The 18,380-nt window shown below is 45.5% G+C and overlaps 1 protein-coding gene across 11 annotated transcripts in view; it reads right to left on the bottom strand.

The window, feature by feature from the left end:
• The window catches only part of FOXP1 (forkhead box P1), a 606,995-nt gene that overhangs the window by 580,973 nt on the left and 7,642 nt on the right, over window positions 1-18,380 (bottom strand). The window contains exon 3 of one of the 11 annotated variants that reach the window (XM_084764909.1): window positions 13,449-13,545. The exons of the other annotated variants lie outside the window; for them this stretch is intronic. The gene's annotated coding sequence lies outside the window, so the exon portion shown is untranslated. The remainder of the gene's footprint in view (window positions 1-13,448; window positions 13,546-18,380) is intronic. 11 annotated transcript variants of the gene reach the window in all.

Here is an 18,380-nt window from a genome sequence, read left to right as displayed (position 1 = left end):
GCCAACAGGTTTAGTATAAAACATAATTTTTTAACTTGAACAAACAATAAAAAGAAATGCTGAGAAGTTTACAGCATTCGGCAATGAGGAAATGCTAATGCCAGCTGTGGCAGGGACACTGAGCGCACCTAACCTCTCTACCCTGATGTCCACAGATTTCAGCCCTCTACTCAAGGCACAGCCTGAAACAGGCACGATGATGTGCTCAGAAAGGGGCAGAGACAGAGGGATGACCACTGGACATTACCTTGTGGAGGTCACTGGACATTATCTCAACACCGCATGACAAGATCCATGCAGAAAGAGGACCAACACGGTACTGTCTACTTACGGTAACACATTTTTTAAGCAAGCCTTATTATTAAAACACCTTGCAAATAAATAAGACCATCATAGGACAAATAAACTAGAACACAGTCTATGCAATTCAATACAGTTGTACCCAGTTGGAAAAGGTATTCAGAATGGAAAAAATGGCGCTTCACATTAAACGTTACATGGTCAGTACTGAACCTATCTTGTGACCTTCCTTATCCACCACCAAAACCAAAAAATCCACAACAGAACTGACACTAGGAAAACAATTAGTTTTCTAGGCTCCTTCATAATCCCTGTCCATTACCTGTGCTCAGTCCTCCTTCATCCAGCTACACTTGGCCTTTCTTGTTCTTTTCCTCATACTGTACCCATATGTACAGCTGTTTTGACATACATACATTATTTGCTAGATTCCACACCGAAGGGGAAGGATGCAGGGTTTTTTTTCCCTGAGATTATGTGACCTCAACTTAATACTACATATTCCAAGTCCATCCGTTTTCCTGCAAATTCTATGATTTCATTTTTCTTTAGAGTTGAGTAGTATTCCCTTTTTGTTGTTGTTGTTGTTGGTTTTTGTTTGTTTTTATTTGTTTGGTTGGTTGCTTTGGTTTTTATTGTTGTTTTGTTTTGTTTTTTGAGACACGGTTTCTCTGTGTGCCCTTTGGCTATGCTGGACTCACTTTGTAGACCAGGCTGGCTATGCCTCGCAGAGTGCTGGGATTACACTTGGCTCCACTTTTCATATATAGCTAATTTTCATTACCCATCCATCTGCTATGGACAACTAAGTGGATTCCAGTTCTTTGCCCTAGTGAATAGGGCAGCAATAAACTGAACTCTATGCCCTCCTTCACCTAGAAAGCCGTGAAAAATAGAAAGGGAAAGAGTTAATTTGATGCTGCATTAAGGACAAGAAGTAAAATCTGCCACAAGATTTTCGTGATCAAGAAAATAATCAAACTCCCACCATGTTTTGAACTGTGCCCTGGATACCTTTGTTTTGTTTTGTTTTGTTGTTTTTGTAGACAGGGTTTTTCTGTGTGACCTTGGCTGTCTTGGATTCGCTTTGTAGACCATGATGACCTTGAACTCGCAGACATACCTCTGTCTCTGCCTCCATGAGTGCTGGGACTATAGGTGTGCGCAACCGCAGCTGTCTGGTTACCTTTCCTTGTGCTGTGATACAACACTCTTGACCATAAACAACTTGAGGAGTAAAGGGTTTACTACATCTAACATTTCCACATGACATTCCATCACTGAAGGAAGACAGGGAAAAAAGAAACTCAAAGCCCAACGGGAGTCAGGAACTGAAGCAGAGACGACTGTTCCCTAGACTAGTTCCCAGGCTCAAGAATAGTATCTTTCTTACTCACCCCAGGCCCACCTGACGAGGAACGGTTCCGTCCACACTGGGCCTCGGCCCTCCTCCATCAGTTGGCAAGCCAGACAATGCCCTACAGACAGGCCCACAGGCCAATCTGATCGAAGGATTTCTCAATTGAGGGTCCTTCTTCCCAGGTGTGCTATGTCACACTCACAGCCAAGATTAGTTATCACAGTGTGTCGAACCCACTTCAGGGATTTATTCCAACCAGTAAGACTCTGCACTTGGATGTCCCTGCAGCACTATACATGTGGGCTAAGACTAGATGAAAAGGACACAACTGAGAGCAAAACAACGCTTACCTCAATCTTGTTAAAATGAGAGGGGCTGCAGCAATCTTCAGGAAGCATTTTTATTTTAAATTTATTTCTTTACAGAGAACATACACAATAAGAATGTTCCTGATGTCACCTGAATAGAAGCAAGGGATGACACTGCTTAATTGAACTTACAGGTGTTTAAATCATGAAAATGGATTAAAAAAAAATTAAGTACAAAAAAAATGGTAATGACCCTGGGCTGGGCTGAGGTACATCCGTGTGTGCTCGCCTTTGACAGAGCGAAAGACCTGAACTCAGATCTTCCTGCGTCACCATGCACTTCGTTAACTCAGCAGCCTCCCTAAGGCCTATGGCACGCACAGCCTTTTAAAAGAAAGAATATTACCTCTGGAGACACTCTGCTATGCGGAATCCCTAAACTCACAACAGCGACATTTAATGAACTGCCCAGCAAGCACTTTACTGAGGTATCAACTCCAGCCGCCTAAATGGTTTCCTTACAGATAGAGGATAGACTACAAATCTTTACAAATCACTTATTCTAAAAATGGGGCATACCACAAGTGATCTTTCTGATTAAGTAACTGGGAGATGACTTGTTTCCAGTATGGGTTAAGAGGGAAATGGCAGAATTAGTTAAGCTGTATTTCTAGAGGAAATAATTATGAACAATTTAGGCACCCCCAATTGCCTTTTATATATCAAGCGGTGAATTTATAACTTTCCCTGAACGGGGGCTGCTATCAGATGATGATGACGATGACGATGGTGATGGTGATGATGATGATGATGGTGATGATGACAACAATGATGATGATGACAATGATGATGAGAATAGTCCATTGTTTCTCTCCAACTATGGCAACAAAACACTGATCCTCTGAAAAGGTTCCTGCAAACTTACTGTCGACCTGGTTGTAAATCTGAGCCAGGAACTACCAATATCCAGTCCATCTACTTAAAGACTTGACTGCCAAGATTATAAATGTCTGCCTGATTATAAATGTGGGCCTGACTGGCTGGCATGGGTTCCAAAACCACAACAAGGCAATTCGAGACGGACCAATCACAAATGAGTTGATAGGGGAAGAAGGCGTCCTGCGGGGACAGCTGAGAAGGCGCCTCCTCGTCAACGGGGACTGGACCGTAAAGCTTCGCTCTGCCTCTAGAGCAGTGGTTGTCAACGTGTGGGTTGTGACCCCTTTGGGATCAAACAACCCTCTCACAGGGGTCACCTAACACCATCAGAAAACAGAGATATTTACATCATGACTCATAGTGGTAGCAAAATGGCATTATGAAGTAGGAATGAAAATAATTTTGTGTTTGGGGGTCACCACAACATGAGGAACTGTACTAAAGAATTGCAATGTTAGGAAGGTTGAGAACCATTGCTCTGGTTAATATGGCACAGTTGTACCTGCTCCACTAGTTGCCATAGCTACCAGGTCAAGGTAATCTCTGCATCAAAATGGTGATCACCTTTTATCTGGAAGGAAAGCCATGCTATGTAAGAACAAAGACCTATCAGAACCCATGGTGGCTGTAATGGCCACTGTCACCACAACCTGAGTGTGTCTGACTGCTCCATAAACAGTGAGCTGCTATGGAAATGCCACAGTTTTTTATCTTTGTCTTTTCCATTCACAGAACAGAACCTGCCTTACAGAAGCAGGTATTGTCACTGAAGCAAGTCATTAAAATCATCCCAGATTCCAAAGCACAGTGGTGAATCATATACATGCATAAAAGGGGAGTAGTAAGGGCAGTGAGAAACTGGGATCCTCCACACTGCTGGTGGGATGGAAAACAGACAGGCGGGATGCTGCTCACAAGGTTACATGCAGAAGGTACCATATGGCCCAGTAATTCCACCTCTAGGTATGCACCCAAGAGAACTAAAAACACATGTCAACACAAGACCCATATAGGAATGTTCACAGTAGCCTCACTTGTGAAAGCCGGAAGTGGAAAACAAGCCAATCGTCTATCAATAAAAAGATGAAAAGCACATCTAACGGATACAATGGAATAGTACTCAAGTCATAAAAAGGGAGGGAGTAATGATTCAGGCTACAACGTGGATAAATATTGAAAATGTACAGACATGCCAGGCCACACACATAGCTCCACACACAGGCAGTTAACAGAATAGACAAGGTATAGAATGAAAAGCATGTCAAATGGCTGCGAAGGGGTGAGGAGAGGGGAGCGCAGTGACTAGGCAGGGCCCCCTTAACCTGGGTTTCCAGTACTTGAGATCAGGTCCACACTGAAAAAAAAATTTTTTTTTCAATACAGAGTTTTCTCCATGCAGCCTTGGCTGTCCTGGACTCGCTTTGTAGACCAGGCTGGCCTCGAACTCACAGCAATCCGCCTGCCTCTGCCTCCCAAGTGCTAGGATTAAAGGCATGTGCCACCACGCCTGGCTCAGACTGAAATTCTTAAATGAGTATTTCAGGAGAGAGACTACACTGGAATAACTTTTATTGTAGCACATGCCTGTAACCACTGTACTAAGCTATCACTGTTAATTTTTTGGTCAGCCTAATTTATAGATTAACCTTTATCCTAAGTACGCAGGGGTCAGGCACACACAGGGCACCTGAGAATAGATGACCGACAGGTGGAAAGAACTGTGTGTGATCCCAGACAGCGTCCCTGCCTAGCAGACTCCTCACCATTAAGCCCCAGGACAGCCCTCTGTGTTGTTCCTTTATTGCCCATCCCAAGGCTACGTTCCCATTTCTGTTTCTTTTCATGGACTAGGTAAAGAAAGAAGAAACTTCAAGTCAGTGATGCAACCAATGAACAAGCGGACATTTCTCCTCCTTCGCAAAGCCAGGACCTGCTGTCCACTGCTGCAGACCGTGTCTGGGCATCTCACTCCCAAAGAAGAAAGTGGTCAAATGTGAAAAGCTGATGAGTGTGTGGGTTTAGACCAAGACTCTGCAAGCAAGGCCCCTGCCTTGGACTTCTGCCCCCTATGCTGAGAACCCACAGCAGGACCCAAAACCATTCAACTAGAGTCCACTAGATGGCTGCTCTGCCGTCACTGTGGGCACAATCCTGGCGATCATAGGAGGCCCTGTGATGGGCAGAGAACTCACCATGTTCTAGGCCCTCTGCCCTGTGCTAAGTGTGTTATGAGCCTTCACTTCTCTAATCCTTGCCATTCCTTAAGTGTTCGACACTAACATAGAATTTTGTGGGTAAGGAAAAATGAAGCAAAGAAAAGTGTAATAGAGGGGCGGTGTTATGCGGCCTGTGAGTGGTAAGGCTGGGGGTCGGAACCTGGCCTTCAGACTCAGAACCCAAGGTAGTATTCGTGGAGCTAGACTCACCAACGCACAGGGAATCTGCTGCCTCCAGGCACCAGTCATAGGAACAAGCACATCCACCTATGCCTGAAGGCTGAGGCTGTGCCAGCCTGGGTACTATGATCCATCCTCACAGCATTCCCAACACTGTCACGTCATGCTAGCAAACCACCTTTCAGAAGACCAAACGTAGGTTGCAAATACTAACCATTACACCAAGACCTGATCCCACTCTGTCTGGTTCAGACAATGAAGCCTGGTGTGTCTACTGCTGAAAATGGATCATACTCAGATATGTAGGTAACTTGCAACTTACTGTCCCCACAGGTATACGATGGGACTGAAGAGCCATGTCCTCCCATTCCCTCCTTAGAAACAACAGGGAAAGATGAACAGCGCCCGTGGTGAATGAGACTTCTAGATAAACTGGATAAACCTAGTAAGGTTAGGTAGATGAGTAAAGGAGCTAGGTTTTGCCATGCAGGGCAAGATGTGAGTGGGGGGGGGGGGTATGTGTTTGCATGTTTGTGTACATCTATGTGTGTATGCACAGCCAGTGTGTGTGTGTGTGTATGTGTTTTCATGTGTATATACATCTGTGTGTGTATGCACAGCCAGTGATCTGTCAGGAAGGACCAAGCTCTACTAGGTTTCTTGCCTTATGGGGCCACACAAGTGGACTGAGATGCTCATTCAGCAAAGGCAGGAAATGGATGGGCAGTTCACACACATCCATGTTGCCAGAGGAAAAGAGAACACTCCCGGAGAATAGGTCAAGCTGTGCAAACTCTATTCAATGCAGTGTTATATCCAAGAGGTCACCAAACCTAGGCCAAGAACAGAGAGACTTTACCTCTTCAACAGACAGGACAACGTTGGATCTTCCTGAAACTTCTAGAACAAAGACCAGAGTAACCCTGAAAGACATTGCTCACTCTAGATATACCACGGTCTACTGGAGGAACACGCGAACACTCAGAAGACCCAGTTTCCAAGCCTCAGGTCCAAAAGAGGAATTATGTAATGGAGTCTCAAACTCTGGGACCTTTCAGCTCTGACTAAACACCTGTTCAATTTCCACATTCTCAATGCTCTTTTTCTGCATACATCTGAGTAATCTCAACCATACTGTGACATTCTGGGGTCTCTGGACAGGTACAGCTGTGTGTTCATACCACCTGTTCCCAGTGCCAGTTTGCCACCTGCACCTTCCAAGGAGCCTGGCAGGGTGATACCAACCAGTGGTGTGACTTCTCCCCTCTGCAACCCTCCCAGCACGTGTAAGTGCCCAGAGCATGCCAGATTATTGGTAAGGTGATAAGGCTGGTGGCACAAAGCTGCCTGACACCATTTGAATGAGGCTCCCTTGGGCTACCTAGGGTTTCACTTCCTGTTATCTGCACCTGCACCAGTGGCAGAAGCAAACAAAAACAGCCGGCAAATCCAGATGTCAGGAGCTCAGCCAAAAGCAAAGAGACTCAGCTGAAGCAAGTCAACCCAAACTCCCACACACAGCAAGACAACAAACTTGTGTCTCCAGTACCCACACCACACCTTGTGTATGTGGCGTGTTGTCTTCCATCTTTGTAGCACCTTTGCAAACTCCATCCTTCTTTCTGATCCTTGGCCACTTGATACAACTTTTAGCCAGAAGAGACACAAGCATAATAAGTACTCTAAGAGCTAACGTGAACAGGGACGGTCTCTGCAGGGCTAATTCAGCCCACAGAACAACCTGAGTCTGTTACATCGCATCTGGGTTGGTTAGGGTTCTCTGTTGGTGGTGTTACAGGGTTTTGTTTGTTTGGGGTCTTGTGGGGGGCGCGGAGGTTGGTGGTGGTGGTGGTGGTGGTGGTGGTGGTGCTTTGGTTTGTTGTTTGGTTGCTTTCATTTTTTTTTCCAAGACAGAGTCTCTCTGTATAGTCCTGGCTGTCCCAGAACTCACTCTGTAGACCAAGCTGGCCTTGAATTCAGAGATCCACCTGCCTCTTCCTCCCAAGGGTTTTGTTTGTTTGTTTGTTTCTGAGCTGGAACTTCACACTGTAACTCAGGCTAGCATTAAACGCTCACTACACAGTCCAGGCTAGCCTCAAACTCACAATGCTTCTACGTCAGCCTCCCAAATGTTGGCACTGCAGGCATGCACGACCATGTCAGGCATTATACACAAACACTTATGAAAGAGGCTAAGAGACCTAACAAGTGTTACCTAAGTCTTTAGCTCACAGTGCCTGGAGTCAAGTTCTTGCCCTTCACCCCAGCACTGTAGAGTGACTGACGTACGAGAACAAGTGGGATCAGGAGCTGGTTACGCCTCAGCCAGTGCCCCAGGCTTGGGGTCCTCAGCTTTAATCCAACACTGTGTAGCAGGAATGAAATGGCTCTAGCAGAGTTTGGGTTTATTCTAATCTACCGAGGTTGGGAATTTAAATTTCACTTCAAACACTAACAATCCTTTGGGGAAGTTTCTTTCATTCCTTTTTTTTTTTTTTTTTGAAGATGAAAATTGAATAGACAAATGGAAAGAAAACCAACCCTCCACCAAAAAGTAAGGTCTCCACATCACTGCATCTGTCACCCTGTCCCTGATGTAGTGTGAAGGGTCAGAAAATGAGAGTTCATATTCATTACACCACAAATCAGCATCCCCCAAGCAGACATTGTACAGGGGCTCTGGGCACTCAGCAAAGGCAATTTCCCACCAGTACTTTCCTCATAGCAACTCACCATCGGATATCTGGTTTGGGTTTTAAGCAATTTGATGTATACAATTCATTCATGCAAAGGGTCTTGCTAACTATACATATTTAGTATGAGGGGGAGGTGCAGATAAACAGACTCTTAATAAGAAATTCAAATTAAGGCAACACCTGCCTTCTGGCCTAATGGAAAAATCAATCTGCCGGGTCTTAATTAAGTACCCAGACTAGAGAAAAGAGCTTGCATTCACAGGATCCTAACCTCCTGGACTTCAGGTAGTCAACTGTAAACAAGGGCTGTATGGTACAGAAATTGGAACTACCAAGCCATCCTGTATTTAGTAAACCAAAGACTGAAGGTGAATGAGGTAAGATTGTTGACAAAGATTCCCGTGAATAATGGCATTGCTTTTGGACATCCAAGTGATGTTTGTGTCAAAACATCCGAGATTATCCCAAAGCAAGATGAGGCAGCTGGTAGTCAGAGAGGAATGCTTCCTGGCCCAGTATTAATTTTGAGCCAATGGATGAAGAGGGAACTAATAAACAGGTAATTACTTGAATAAATAAATCAATCTATATACATATTTTACTTCCACAATGGCAAATAAAATCACTTAAACCCCCACCTCTATGCTTTACATCATCCCTAAGAAACAGCAGTGAATAGTGACATCTCTGTCTGACAGCTGGAGAGATGACTCAATCTTAAAGTGCTCATCTTGCAAGCCTGTAGACCTCAGATGAGATCCCACGTGGAAAGCAGGGCACGGTGGGTTGGCCTTGCTATCTCAGTGTCGGGAGGCAGAGACAGTGGGTCCCTGGCCAGTCTAGCCTACTAGGCAAGCTCTAGACCAATGAAAGAACTAGCTTTAAAAAAAAAGAGTGGACTACACCTGAGGACTACACCTGTGCACACATGAGTGCACAGACAAAAGTAAACAAAACTCTGACCAAGCTCCTCCAGGCGCATCCAGGACAAATGCAGCAAGTCTTTGCCCAGGATAAGTTGTGGCCACTGCGCAAGGTGACAAATACAAGGCCAATGTAAGGTCCCTCTCCAACTGCTGAACAGCACACACAGTGGATGAAAGAGAGATGGAGAATCTATGTGGATTACAGGTTATTAACTGTCCTGGACAGTGCCTCATTTCTCTGGGAGTGAATGAGAGATTCTTTTTGCCAGGGAAAAATAATGTATTCAAATCCCAAAACAGAAAAGGAAAAACCCTTATGTTATCTAACGTTGGAGCCACTACGTAGCATCAGTAGTTGCCTTAGTGATGACAAAGATGACATGTAAAGGACATCCAATGGAAATATGAAAATACTATAAAGGAAGGTTCTGGTGCCACAAACCCACCACGGCCTGAGGGGCCACAGGGGTCATCACTGTGGCTGGTTTGTGCTTCTTTTTCCTTAGGTTGATAAAGTCAATTCCTGTTCTTGGTGGGGAAAGCTACGAATGTCAGTTGGTCCTGAAAGCGTATCAGCCTATAATGACAATGTTTGTGAGACCAATCTCCCTTCCTGCAATCTCCAAAGGCTATGGGGACATGTAACATCCACCCTCCAGCTTGGTCTCTGGGTGCGTACACAAACTCTTTACAGCCCTTCCCTTTGGCTCTAGACAGAAAGAGTTCCAGAAGAGCCAATTCCTTCCTTGTGTGGAAGAACTGTAGGTACAGTTGGAACATAGGAAGAGAGACTTCCCCTTGTCAGCTCTCATAATCAAACAAGGAAAGGAGAAGGGGGAAGTGAAGGGCAATGCCTTGTCATAAAACACGAATTCAGGTAATTGGAAGAATAACAATCATCAACATCCACCACCAAACTGCAGTGTTTGCATGGGCCAATAAAGGCTTTGCCTAGGCTGCTCATGTATACCTCCTGCTGGTTCTGCCACTAAGACCACCAAACTCAAGTAATCCCTTGCAACTCCAACAGTAACTACTCGCTCAGGATGCCAGAACCTAAGATGCAGAGAATCAGAGCCAAATATAGAAGAGAGCCAAAACCACTTGGTTCAAGGTGACCCCTTTAATGGTTTCAAATTCAGTAATAGCAAATTAATTAATTAAATTAAAAACCCATTCTCTGCTTCAGACTTGAACCCCCATAAGGGAAGCCCATTTCATCCTCCTGAGGACTGTGTCCTTACTGGCCACTAGAGTACATGCATTTTCAAGGACACTAGCTGGCTTCTGCAAGGCTTGGGCCAACTATTCCAGAGCAAGTTTAACCAGCTCCTCCTCGAAGCAGAAGCCCTCTCAGAAGGAATCTGCTAATTCACACTTTGGAATAAGATGGTGGATGCTGGCTCTTTCCTGAGGCTGCCATCCAATTTAACATCCAGAAACCTCTTTCGGGAATGAAGGCCACGGAAGGTGATAGCAGTAGAGGTTAATAGGGACAGAAGGGGGTCAAAGGAGAGGTCCCAGGAGAGGGCTGAAGAAAGGAGGAGAGGAGGGAAGGAGCACGGGCAGATCCGAAGGCTTGAAAGCCATCACTACACTGTCCTGCAGAAAAGAGGCTGCAAGGGGTAAGGTGGGCACTGTGAGCGACACTCACAGCATCCTTCCCTCTTTGACTTGTACTACAAGTCCCTACTCTAGTTCATTTTCTGTGTCTTCGCTGAGAGTTCAAAGGGCTTATGGACTCAAACTTTCTGCGTTGTTAGAGGAACTGGTTTCATGGGCTCTTGGCCCTCTGACACCTACGTTTCAGATTCTCCACAGCTGATATGGAAAGAAGAAATAAAACAATTGCTTTGTTGTTGTTGTTTTTTTTTTAATCTCACCCAAAACAAACCCCATCCTCCAACCTGCATTTAGTATTGCCAACAGAATGTAGGAAAAGCAAGACACACAGGCAGGTGCCACTGAGAGACTGAATGGCATGTATGGAGGATCATGCGTATCCGCCCACCCCCACCCCCGAGACAGGGCTTCTCTGTGTAGCCTTGGCTGTCCTGGGCTCGCTTTGTAGACCAAGCTGGCCTGGAACTCATGGAGATCCACCTGCCTCTGCCTCCCAGAGTGCTGGGGTTAAAGGCGTGTGCCGCCACTACCCACCCAGTGCCATGCATCCACTTTTAACCTCAGGAGCTGTGATCCTGTGAATACTTACTGCATCCATCAACGCAGCTCCAAAGGTTTGCTCTACAGACCCCAGGATGCCTATAGACACTCCAGTGAACACCCCAGAGTCTCTGGCCCTCAAGCTGCTGCTGCTCTCAAAAAGAATTAAATGACATATAAATACATTTACTGAAGGACCAAGTCGTCATCAACAATTGGATAGGATACATTATGACACAAGAAAGTGTCCCTGGGCTAGGAATGTAGCTCAGTGGTAGCCAGCTTGCACAAGAGCCTGGGCACATTGCTAGCACCACCATCCACCATCCTCTGCTACAGAGAGAAGCAAAGCCTGCTGGGTAGAGGCAGACGCCTCAGAGGGTGCCAGCCATGCTAGCATGAGAACCCAAGCATCTCCACAGCATGCTTAAAAAGCTGGCCGTGGTGGCATGCGTGTGTGATCTACCACCAGGAAGATGCAGACAGGTGGATCCCTGGGGCTCCCTAGCCAGCTTCATCTAATTAGCAAACCCTGTAAAATACCTTGTCATTTTCCAAAAGCACACCCATATGTACATACAGTATATAGCCATGTACACAAACACATTCCACTTAGATACATACATGTGAATTTATATGTCAACGTCACATCCCCTCACTGGTCTCCAGTCTCCTTGTGACAAAGATGTGACTGGCTTGGACCATCAATGGGGTCCTCTGGAGCTCTGATGGGTTCCCACCCACAATCCCTAATACCAGAGAAGCCCAGCACTCTCCCCCATTAACACTGCATGGCTCCAAAACAAACTAGCCCCCACTTGCCTCCTCATTCCTATACAAAACTTTAATGCTTACTTGGCAAAGGAAAAGAGAAAGAGAATACTCTTTAAGATATGTATATAGATAATGAATATGACAAGCTACAGATAGTTTAAAGACATCATTTCTGACTTAGTATAAGAGTAGCCCCAACCTACACTCTGAAGATACTTCTCAGGGCTCAAGTTCAAGATTTTAAAAAAAGGGGTCCCCCTTTTTGATCCTCTGCTCACATGGGGAAGCATGGTCAGACTCCCTGGGATTTCCCCAATCAAAAAGAGACTCAGTTGCCAGAGCCAGGCTCCGTGACCACCCAGGATCTGACTGCACACAGGTGTTCAAAAGTACTGAGGGATCCGCATAATTGGGAGCATTAAGCAATGGTCTCTGAGCACAGGCAGTCAGAGAAAGAAAAAGAAGGGTTTGGGCGACGCTTCGGGAGATAAATTCCACAGCTTTTCACCAAGTTGAAATCTTGGCTTTGGACACACATAAAAATGAGCCTGGCTGATCTTAGCTCCCAGTGGACCTCTGCCAGATCACAATGGTTGACCCAGTTGGCCCACCTTACCACAGGGAAGACCTCTGCTGGAAGAGCAGATGGCAGAGCTGGACAGAGCCAGCATGGCCCCATGCAAGGGACAGAAAGCAAGGGAAGGCAAGGCTCACTGGCCCCGACCAGGACGGGACTGCACTTTCCAGAGGACCTGTTATAAGGACCCTTGGCAGAAGTGTCCTCCAAGCAGGCTCCCATCAGACTCTCTCATGCATTTTAACCATCAGTGCCTACAACCTATAAAACCAGCTCATTATTCTCCCCCATCCCCACCCTCCTCCCTCCCTCCCCTCACTTGGTACAACTGTGCAGCATTAAAACAAAAGCTGACTCCCATCTATGGAGCATTTGGAATCCTTAGTGACACAGGAGTTAGGGTCTCTGCTTCCCGGAAGCTTTAAAAGCACCAGGGTACCAGTCCGACTCCTTGCTGAAAAACCACTGCCAAGTATGAGCAATCCACTTTTTGCTTAAACTAAGCCTGTTGTTTTAAGGGCTAACAAGCTCTACCATCCCAGTTGTGCATGCTCATCATCTCCAGAGAGCACTGTGCACACATCCCCTTCCGTTAGGCTTTTTCTCCCTTCTGCAGAGAAGCATTAGCTACCTGTAGGCTATTTTGTTTAACATCTCCAGCCATTTGTGCTATTTACTGAGTGCCTGATACTCTAATAAAATGTCAGCACAAATAACCAAGGTAGCCAGGAAAAAAAAAATAATAAAGTTTTCCCAATCTTCCCTGGCTTGTCAAGGTAAACATTTCGAGATGGCCCCTGTTAGTCCTGCTGACACAAACGCCTTTTCTCTTTCCTCTCAAATTACCAAAGATTATCATTTACTCTGAAATGAACCCGATGAAATTGAAACTCTGTACATCAGAATTAAATATGTTCCATCTACTCGGAGTGAACAGTGCATTATTTATCACTGATACTTAATGACGACGAGAGAGAAAAAAAAAACTGGTAACTTTCCCCGATTATACCGCGGATGACATCTCGCCTCGCACCATCGATTCTCTTGGTCATTAGCATAATCAGGGAGCCTCAACTCTGGCTTCTGCAGCAAGTTTGGTAGCAGAGCTGAAAGTAGACACGCACACTATTTTAAAAACATGTTCCGAGTCTCATCTAAGCATATCTTTATTTATATGGCTTTCTTACCATCAAGATGCCAGCCCTTTAAATTATGCAGGAATCACTTTCTCCACTGAAGAACAAGGTGCTACATCATACCAAGGATACAGCAGTATAAAGAGCCTGTTAATTAAACGTCGCTCTTTAACTCTCTACCCTACAGATGCAACTGTTAAGTTCTAAGCCAACTCTTTAAATAAGATGAGGAAATGGCTAGGCTCCCTCAAATGAATGCCTATTTTTCCCTCTTCCTTAATAGAAGAGATCGGCCACTTGAAGGATTATTTTTAATCAAACTCTCTGATAAATGGTTGAGATTATTTAAGGTTATTTCCTCTGAAAGTACATGCAAATAAGCAAATTACAGAATTGGAGTCAAGACTGGAGGCTTAACAGTTAGTCTGAATTTTATGCTGCTAGGTTTTGGGTTCAAACATAAAGAGTTCGTTTTGGGTTAAAATTCAGCACTCCAATTGGAACCAGGGAATCAGGGGCTGGAAAGCCGGCTCAGGGGGCAGAGGACTTGTTGCTCTTGCCGGGGACCGGGGTTTGATTCCTAGCGTCCACACGATGGCTCACACCCATCAGTCACCCTAGCTCTGAAGCCTCTGACTCCCTCTTAGAACCTCCTCTTCTAACTTGTGCATGCATATGGTGCACATATATGCAGGAAAAACATGCATGGCTAAAATAAGAAAAGGAAAATCAGCCACCGCTCCATGTGCTCATATGGGTGAATTTCACCAGCTATACTGGATACTTTTTTAAAGCCAGGTTGCCAAAGAATGCATAAAGTAAGGTGCTATAATATAAACCTTTGCACATGAACATACGATCCTCTTATGAGGAACGCGTACTTATATATTAAATGTGTAAATACACGCAGGGAGCAAAAAGCTGCCAACTGGGAAAACCGTCCCTCCTCTGAAGGGCTGAGGACAAATGAGGCCAGCAGCCTTTTTACCAAACCACTGTGTGTTTAGAAGCTGGACTACAGACACACAATGCTCAAAATAAATAATTTTGTTCCTTCGGTGCCCTACATATTTCATAACCCAAATTGAAAAATACGAACATACAGCTTTTAAGGGAAAGATCTGTCCAATACCTTCCTCTGGAGTTCGCATCGCTGATGGTTGGAGGCATCACCATTATGTTCAACAACTTTGCACTGGGGAGAGACCCCAAAGCCCCTGTGTCCCCAAACCAAACCCATTTCCAAAACTTTCAAAATCACTTATTATTACCTCATGCTTAAGGAATTCTTACCGATAGCACTATGCTATGGGAAAATCATCTCCACCACAGAAGATTTCTATATATAGTAAAAGTATCTCTGCTGTTTCCGAAGCAAAACAAAACAAAAAACAGAGCTCTGAAGTAAGGCTTCTCTTTGGAGACCTGTTCAATGTTCAGTTGCTAGGAATGCCAGCAGGCCCTGTATGTGAAAACAGGACACTGGTGTGGGGGGGGGGACTGATAGGGAGGGACCTCCCCCATTCCCATCCTGAAATGTTTTAGGGACTGTGCTGGAGTTAACACAGACAGAGGTGACGGCAGAAGCAGACCCCCCAGCCCCAACTCCCCTCCTCACTGCCCCCTCAACCCCACCCTGCCCACATGGAGGAAGAGAACACACTCCCAGCACACTTAACCCAAGTGAGAGCCCATGTTTGCTGTCAACGTGCACCCTGCTGCAACAAAACGATTCAGAAAAGACAAACACATTTAGACAGTGGACTCCTTCTTAAATCCAGGGAAGACATACGAAGTAGAAGCAAGTCTGCGCGGCATACTGAAGGAGCCCATGCAAGGAACTGTTTTAATAGATGGCTTTTCTCCCGAACCCTCTGCCATCATACACGGACAGTGATAGTTTCTGAAGGTGCTCTGTCCCCTGCTTTTCAACATCTGACAACCTGCTCGCCATGTAATTAAACACAGCCAACTTCCTATTCAAAAATCACTAGAAGACATCACTGAAAGGGGACTGCTATTGATTCCCTAATGAAATATCAGTTAATTACTTAACCTTTCTTAATGAAATGATTAACACCCTTTCAACAAGCAAAGGCACATCAGTTACCATCAAGCTGGGGTTTCCTCAGCCGATGGCAAGGTACAGCTGCATGCCCCGGCTCCCACCACTTCACCTCCATCCTTCCAATCGGTTCTACTTCTAGTCTTCCAGAGGACCACTCCCCTGGGTGGTGGACACACCCCAACGCTGAAGTTTAGTCTACTGGATTTTTTTTTAAGTGCATGAAGGTCTGAAGAGCGGCAAATGAACTTTGTGTCACACCATTACCCCAAAGGGGACTAGAACCCACTGCCAACCTAAATGTAAAGTCCCAAACAGTAAGGACAGTTTTCAGCTGTTATTAGAATGAGGCCACACCAGGATTACAACTGCAAATTAAAAATAAAGTTTGGGTAACTTCAAAAGGCCCACCACAGACACAGACCCCACCCAGCCGCACTCTTATTGTCACGACAACTTTCACCTAGATAGGTAACTCTTTGATCTGAGTGATGAGAGCTTCGACTGAAGATCCGCATACCTACACCGGCCTCCTTAGCTTGATCTTCCTTATCTCATAATCTTGGAGGAGGCATTCTTGATAGGATTCAGCTTCTTTATTTGTGTGGCATCCCTGGCTAGGCTTTTTGCATCAGTATCTGTGCATGCCCCGTCACATACACAGAGAGTCTCCCAACATGCTTAGGGAACTCAAAATACTTGTGCCAGCAGGTTAATCTAAGGAATAAACAGTTTAGACTTCGAAATCAAAATTGAATAGTGAGAGTCAAGAAGGAATTCCACTTGACAGCAACTAGCAGCTGTAAGGTGACCACACTATGCACCCAGCAAACACGGAAGAAAGCAAATCATGGAGGGAAGTAACTGACACTTGCTGGGAGGTAATGATGCTCCAGAATGTTCCTTTCACTTGGTTGAACCCTGAGGCTCTTGAGTAGCCTGTGTCTCCAAGCAACAATTCCTTCTGTGCCTAACTCTGAAAAGGAAGCTTGTCCACATTTTTTAAGGTTTCACAGTGGCCAAGCAATACAAAGGCTCCTGAGGGGTGGTCGCAGGCACTTCCGGTGACTCTGAGCCCTGAGGCAGCCAGCTTTTTCCTTTCCCTATTTTATGCATCTGAGACTTCAGATGGTGCTCCCTCAAGTACAAAACCTGGCCCCATCCCAGATGTAGGAAGACAGAAGCTGTGTGCTCACCTCTGTATTTGAACTACAGCTCTGTTGAGATTCAAATATTCATGTTTGGTTAAAAAAAAAATTGGTTTTGACTCTAAACACAAATCCAAACATCAACAACAACACAGGACCAGGCCTCAAAGACAAAAAGTGGCCAGTGACACTCAGCAGGGTAGGTTTCATTGGCTGCCTCCAGTGACAGCAATCACCTGGGACCATGGGTTTCTATTCTGGGGGCATCAGGACTAGAGAAGAAATTTTGTTATAAATGTACTCTACTTGTTAGTCATTAAAAATTCTGATTCAAAGGCTGGGCAGATGACCAGTGGCTAAGGATGCTCACTACATAAGCACGGGAGCCTGTGTTTAGATCCATTACAAAGGTAAAAGCTAAGGGTAGCTGCACACACCTGTAACTCTAGCACTGTGCTAGGGGAAAACACAGAGATCCCTGGAGCTCACTGGCCAGGCAGCCTACCTGAAACACAGCCAACTCCAAGAGCACAAAGAAACCCTATCACAAGGAAATACGGCAGAAAGCGACAGACAGAGCAGAATCCCTGGCCTCCTCCTCTCAGTGCACACTGGTGCACAAGTGCACACAAACACACACTCAGAGTTCTGATTCAAGAATGTTATTTTAGTTGGGGGGGGATGGGAGTGGGAGGGGGGGTGACCAGGGGTGTGGTGTCTTTAATCCCAACACCTGGGAGGCAGAGGCAGGTGGACCTCTTCAAATTCTACAAAGAGAGTTGAGGACAGGCAAGGCTACACACAAAGAGAAACTCTGTCTCGAAAAAAAAAACAAAACCCTATCCTAGTCATATGCATTCTCAAATTCACTCTTATTCACACTTGAATAAAGAACCTCGCTTTGAAACATGTAGATTAAGGCTGCCTGCAGGTGTAGTGTTATACATCTTTAATCCTGGCAGCAGGGAAGCAGAGGCAGGCAGATCTCTGAGCTTGGGGCCAGCCTGGTCTATAGAGCAAGTTTCAGGACAGCCAAGGTTACCCAAAGCAAAACCCTATCTCGAAAACAAACAAACAAAAGCCAAACGCCCACAAGACAGCCTGCAACCTCCTTTCACCTCTAACAAGAGTGTATCTACCTGGACCCCTGCGTTCACCTGGCCCAGAAAGTCAGGGCTCCAGCAAAACTGACAAAACTCTCCTCCTCTGAGCGCTTCATCACTGACCTGAAACTGCAAAACAAGGTCCTCTTGCTAACTTGCTAAGTTCAGAGGATAGCCCTCTATCACCTAACCCACGGGCAGGAGCCCGGGAAACACGGAAACACAGAGTGACGCGGAAGTGGATGGGCAAGAGAAAGGCGTCCAGAGAACTCACAGTAAGCTTGGCGCTGGAAATAAACCTAGCATTCTAAGTCATCCATCATGCACAAGATAAGCAAAAAATTAGAGACTCTGGTAAAATGTCACTGTCCCCCTAACTTACTGAAAACAAATAAACAAGTATCCAAATGCAGAATTCAAAGGGGGGGGGAGAAAAGAACCCACTCTAAAATACAGACCGGGGACCCATAGGCGACCGGCTCCCATCTT

Source organism: Acomys minous (genome assembly GCF_964271855.1).
Source record: "Acomys minous genome assembly, chromosome: 17".
Classification (NCBI taxonomy): domain Eukaryota; kingdom Metazoa; phylum Chordata; class Mammalia; order Rodentia; family Muridae; genus Acomys; species Acomys minous.
Note: the sequence above shows the minus strand (reverse complement) of the source record. Positions and strands in the feature narration are given on the sequence as shown.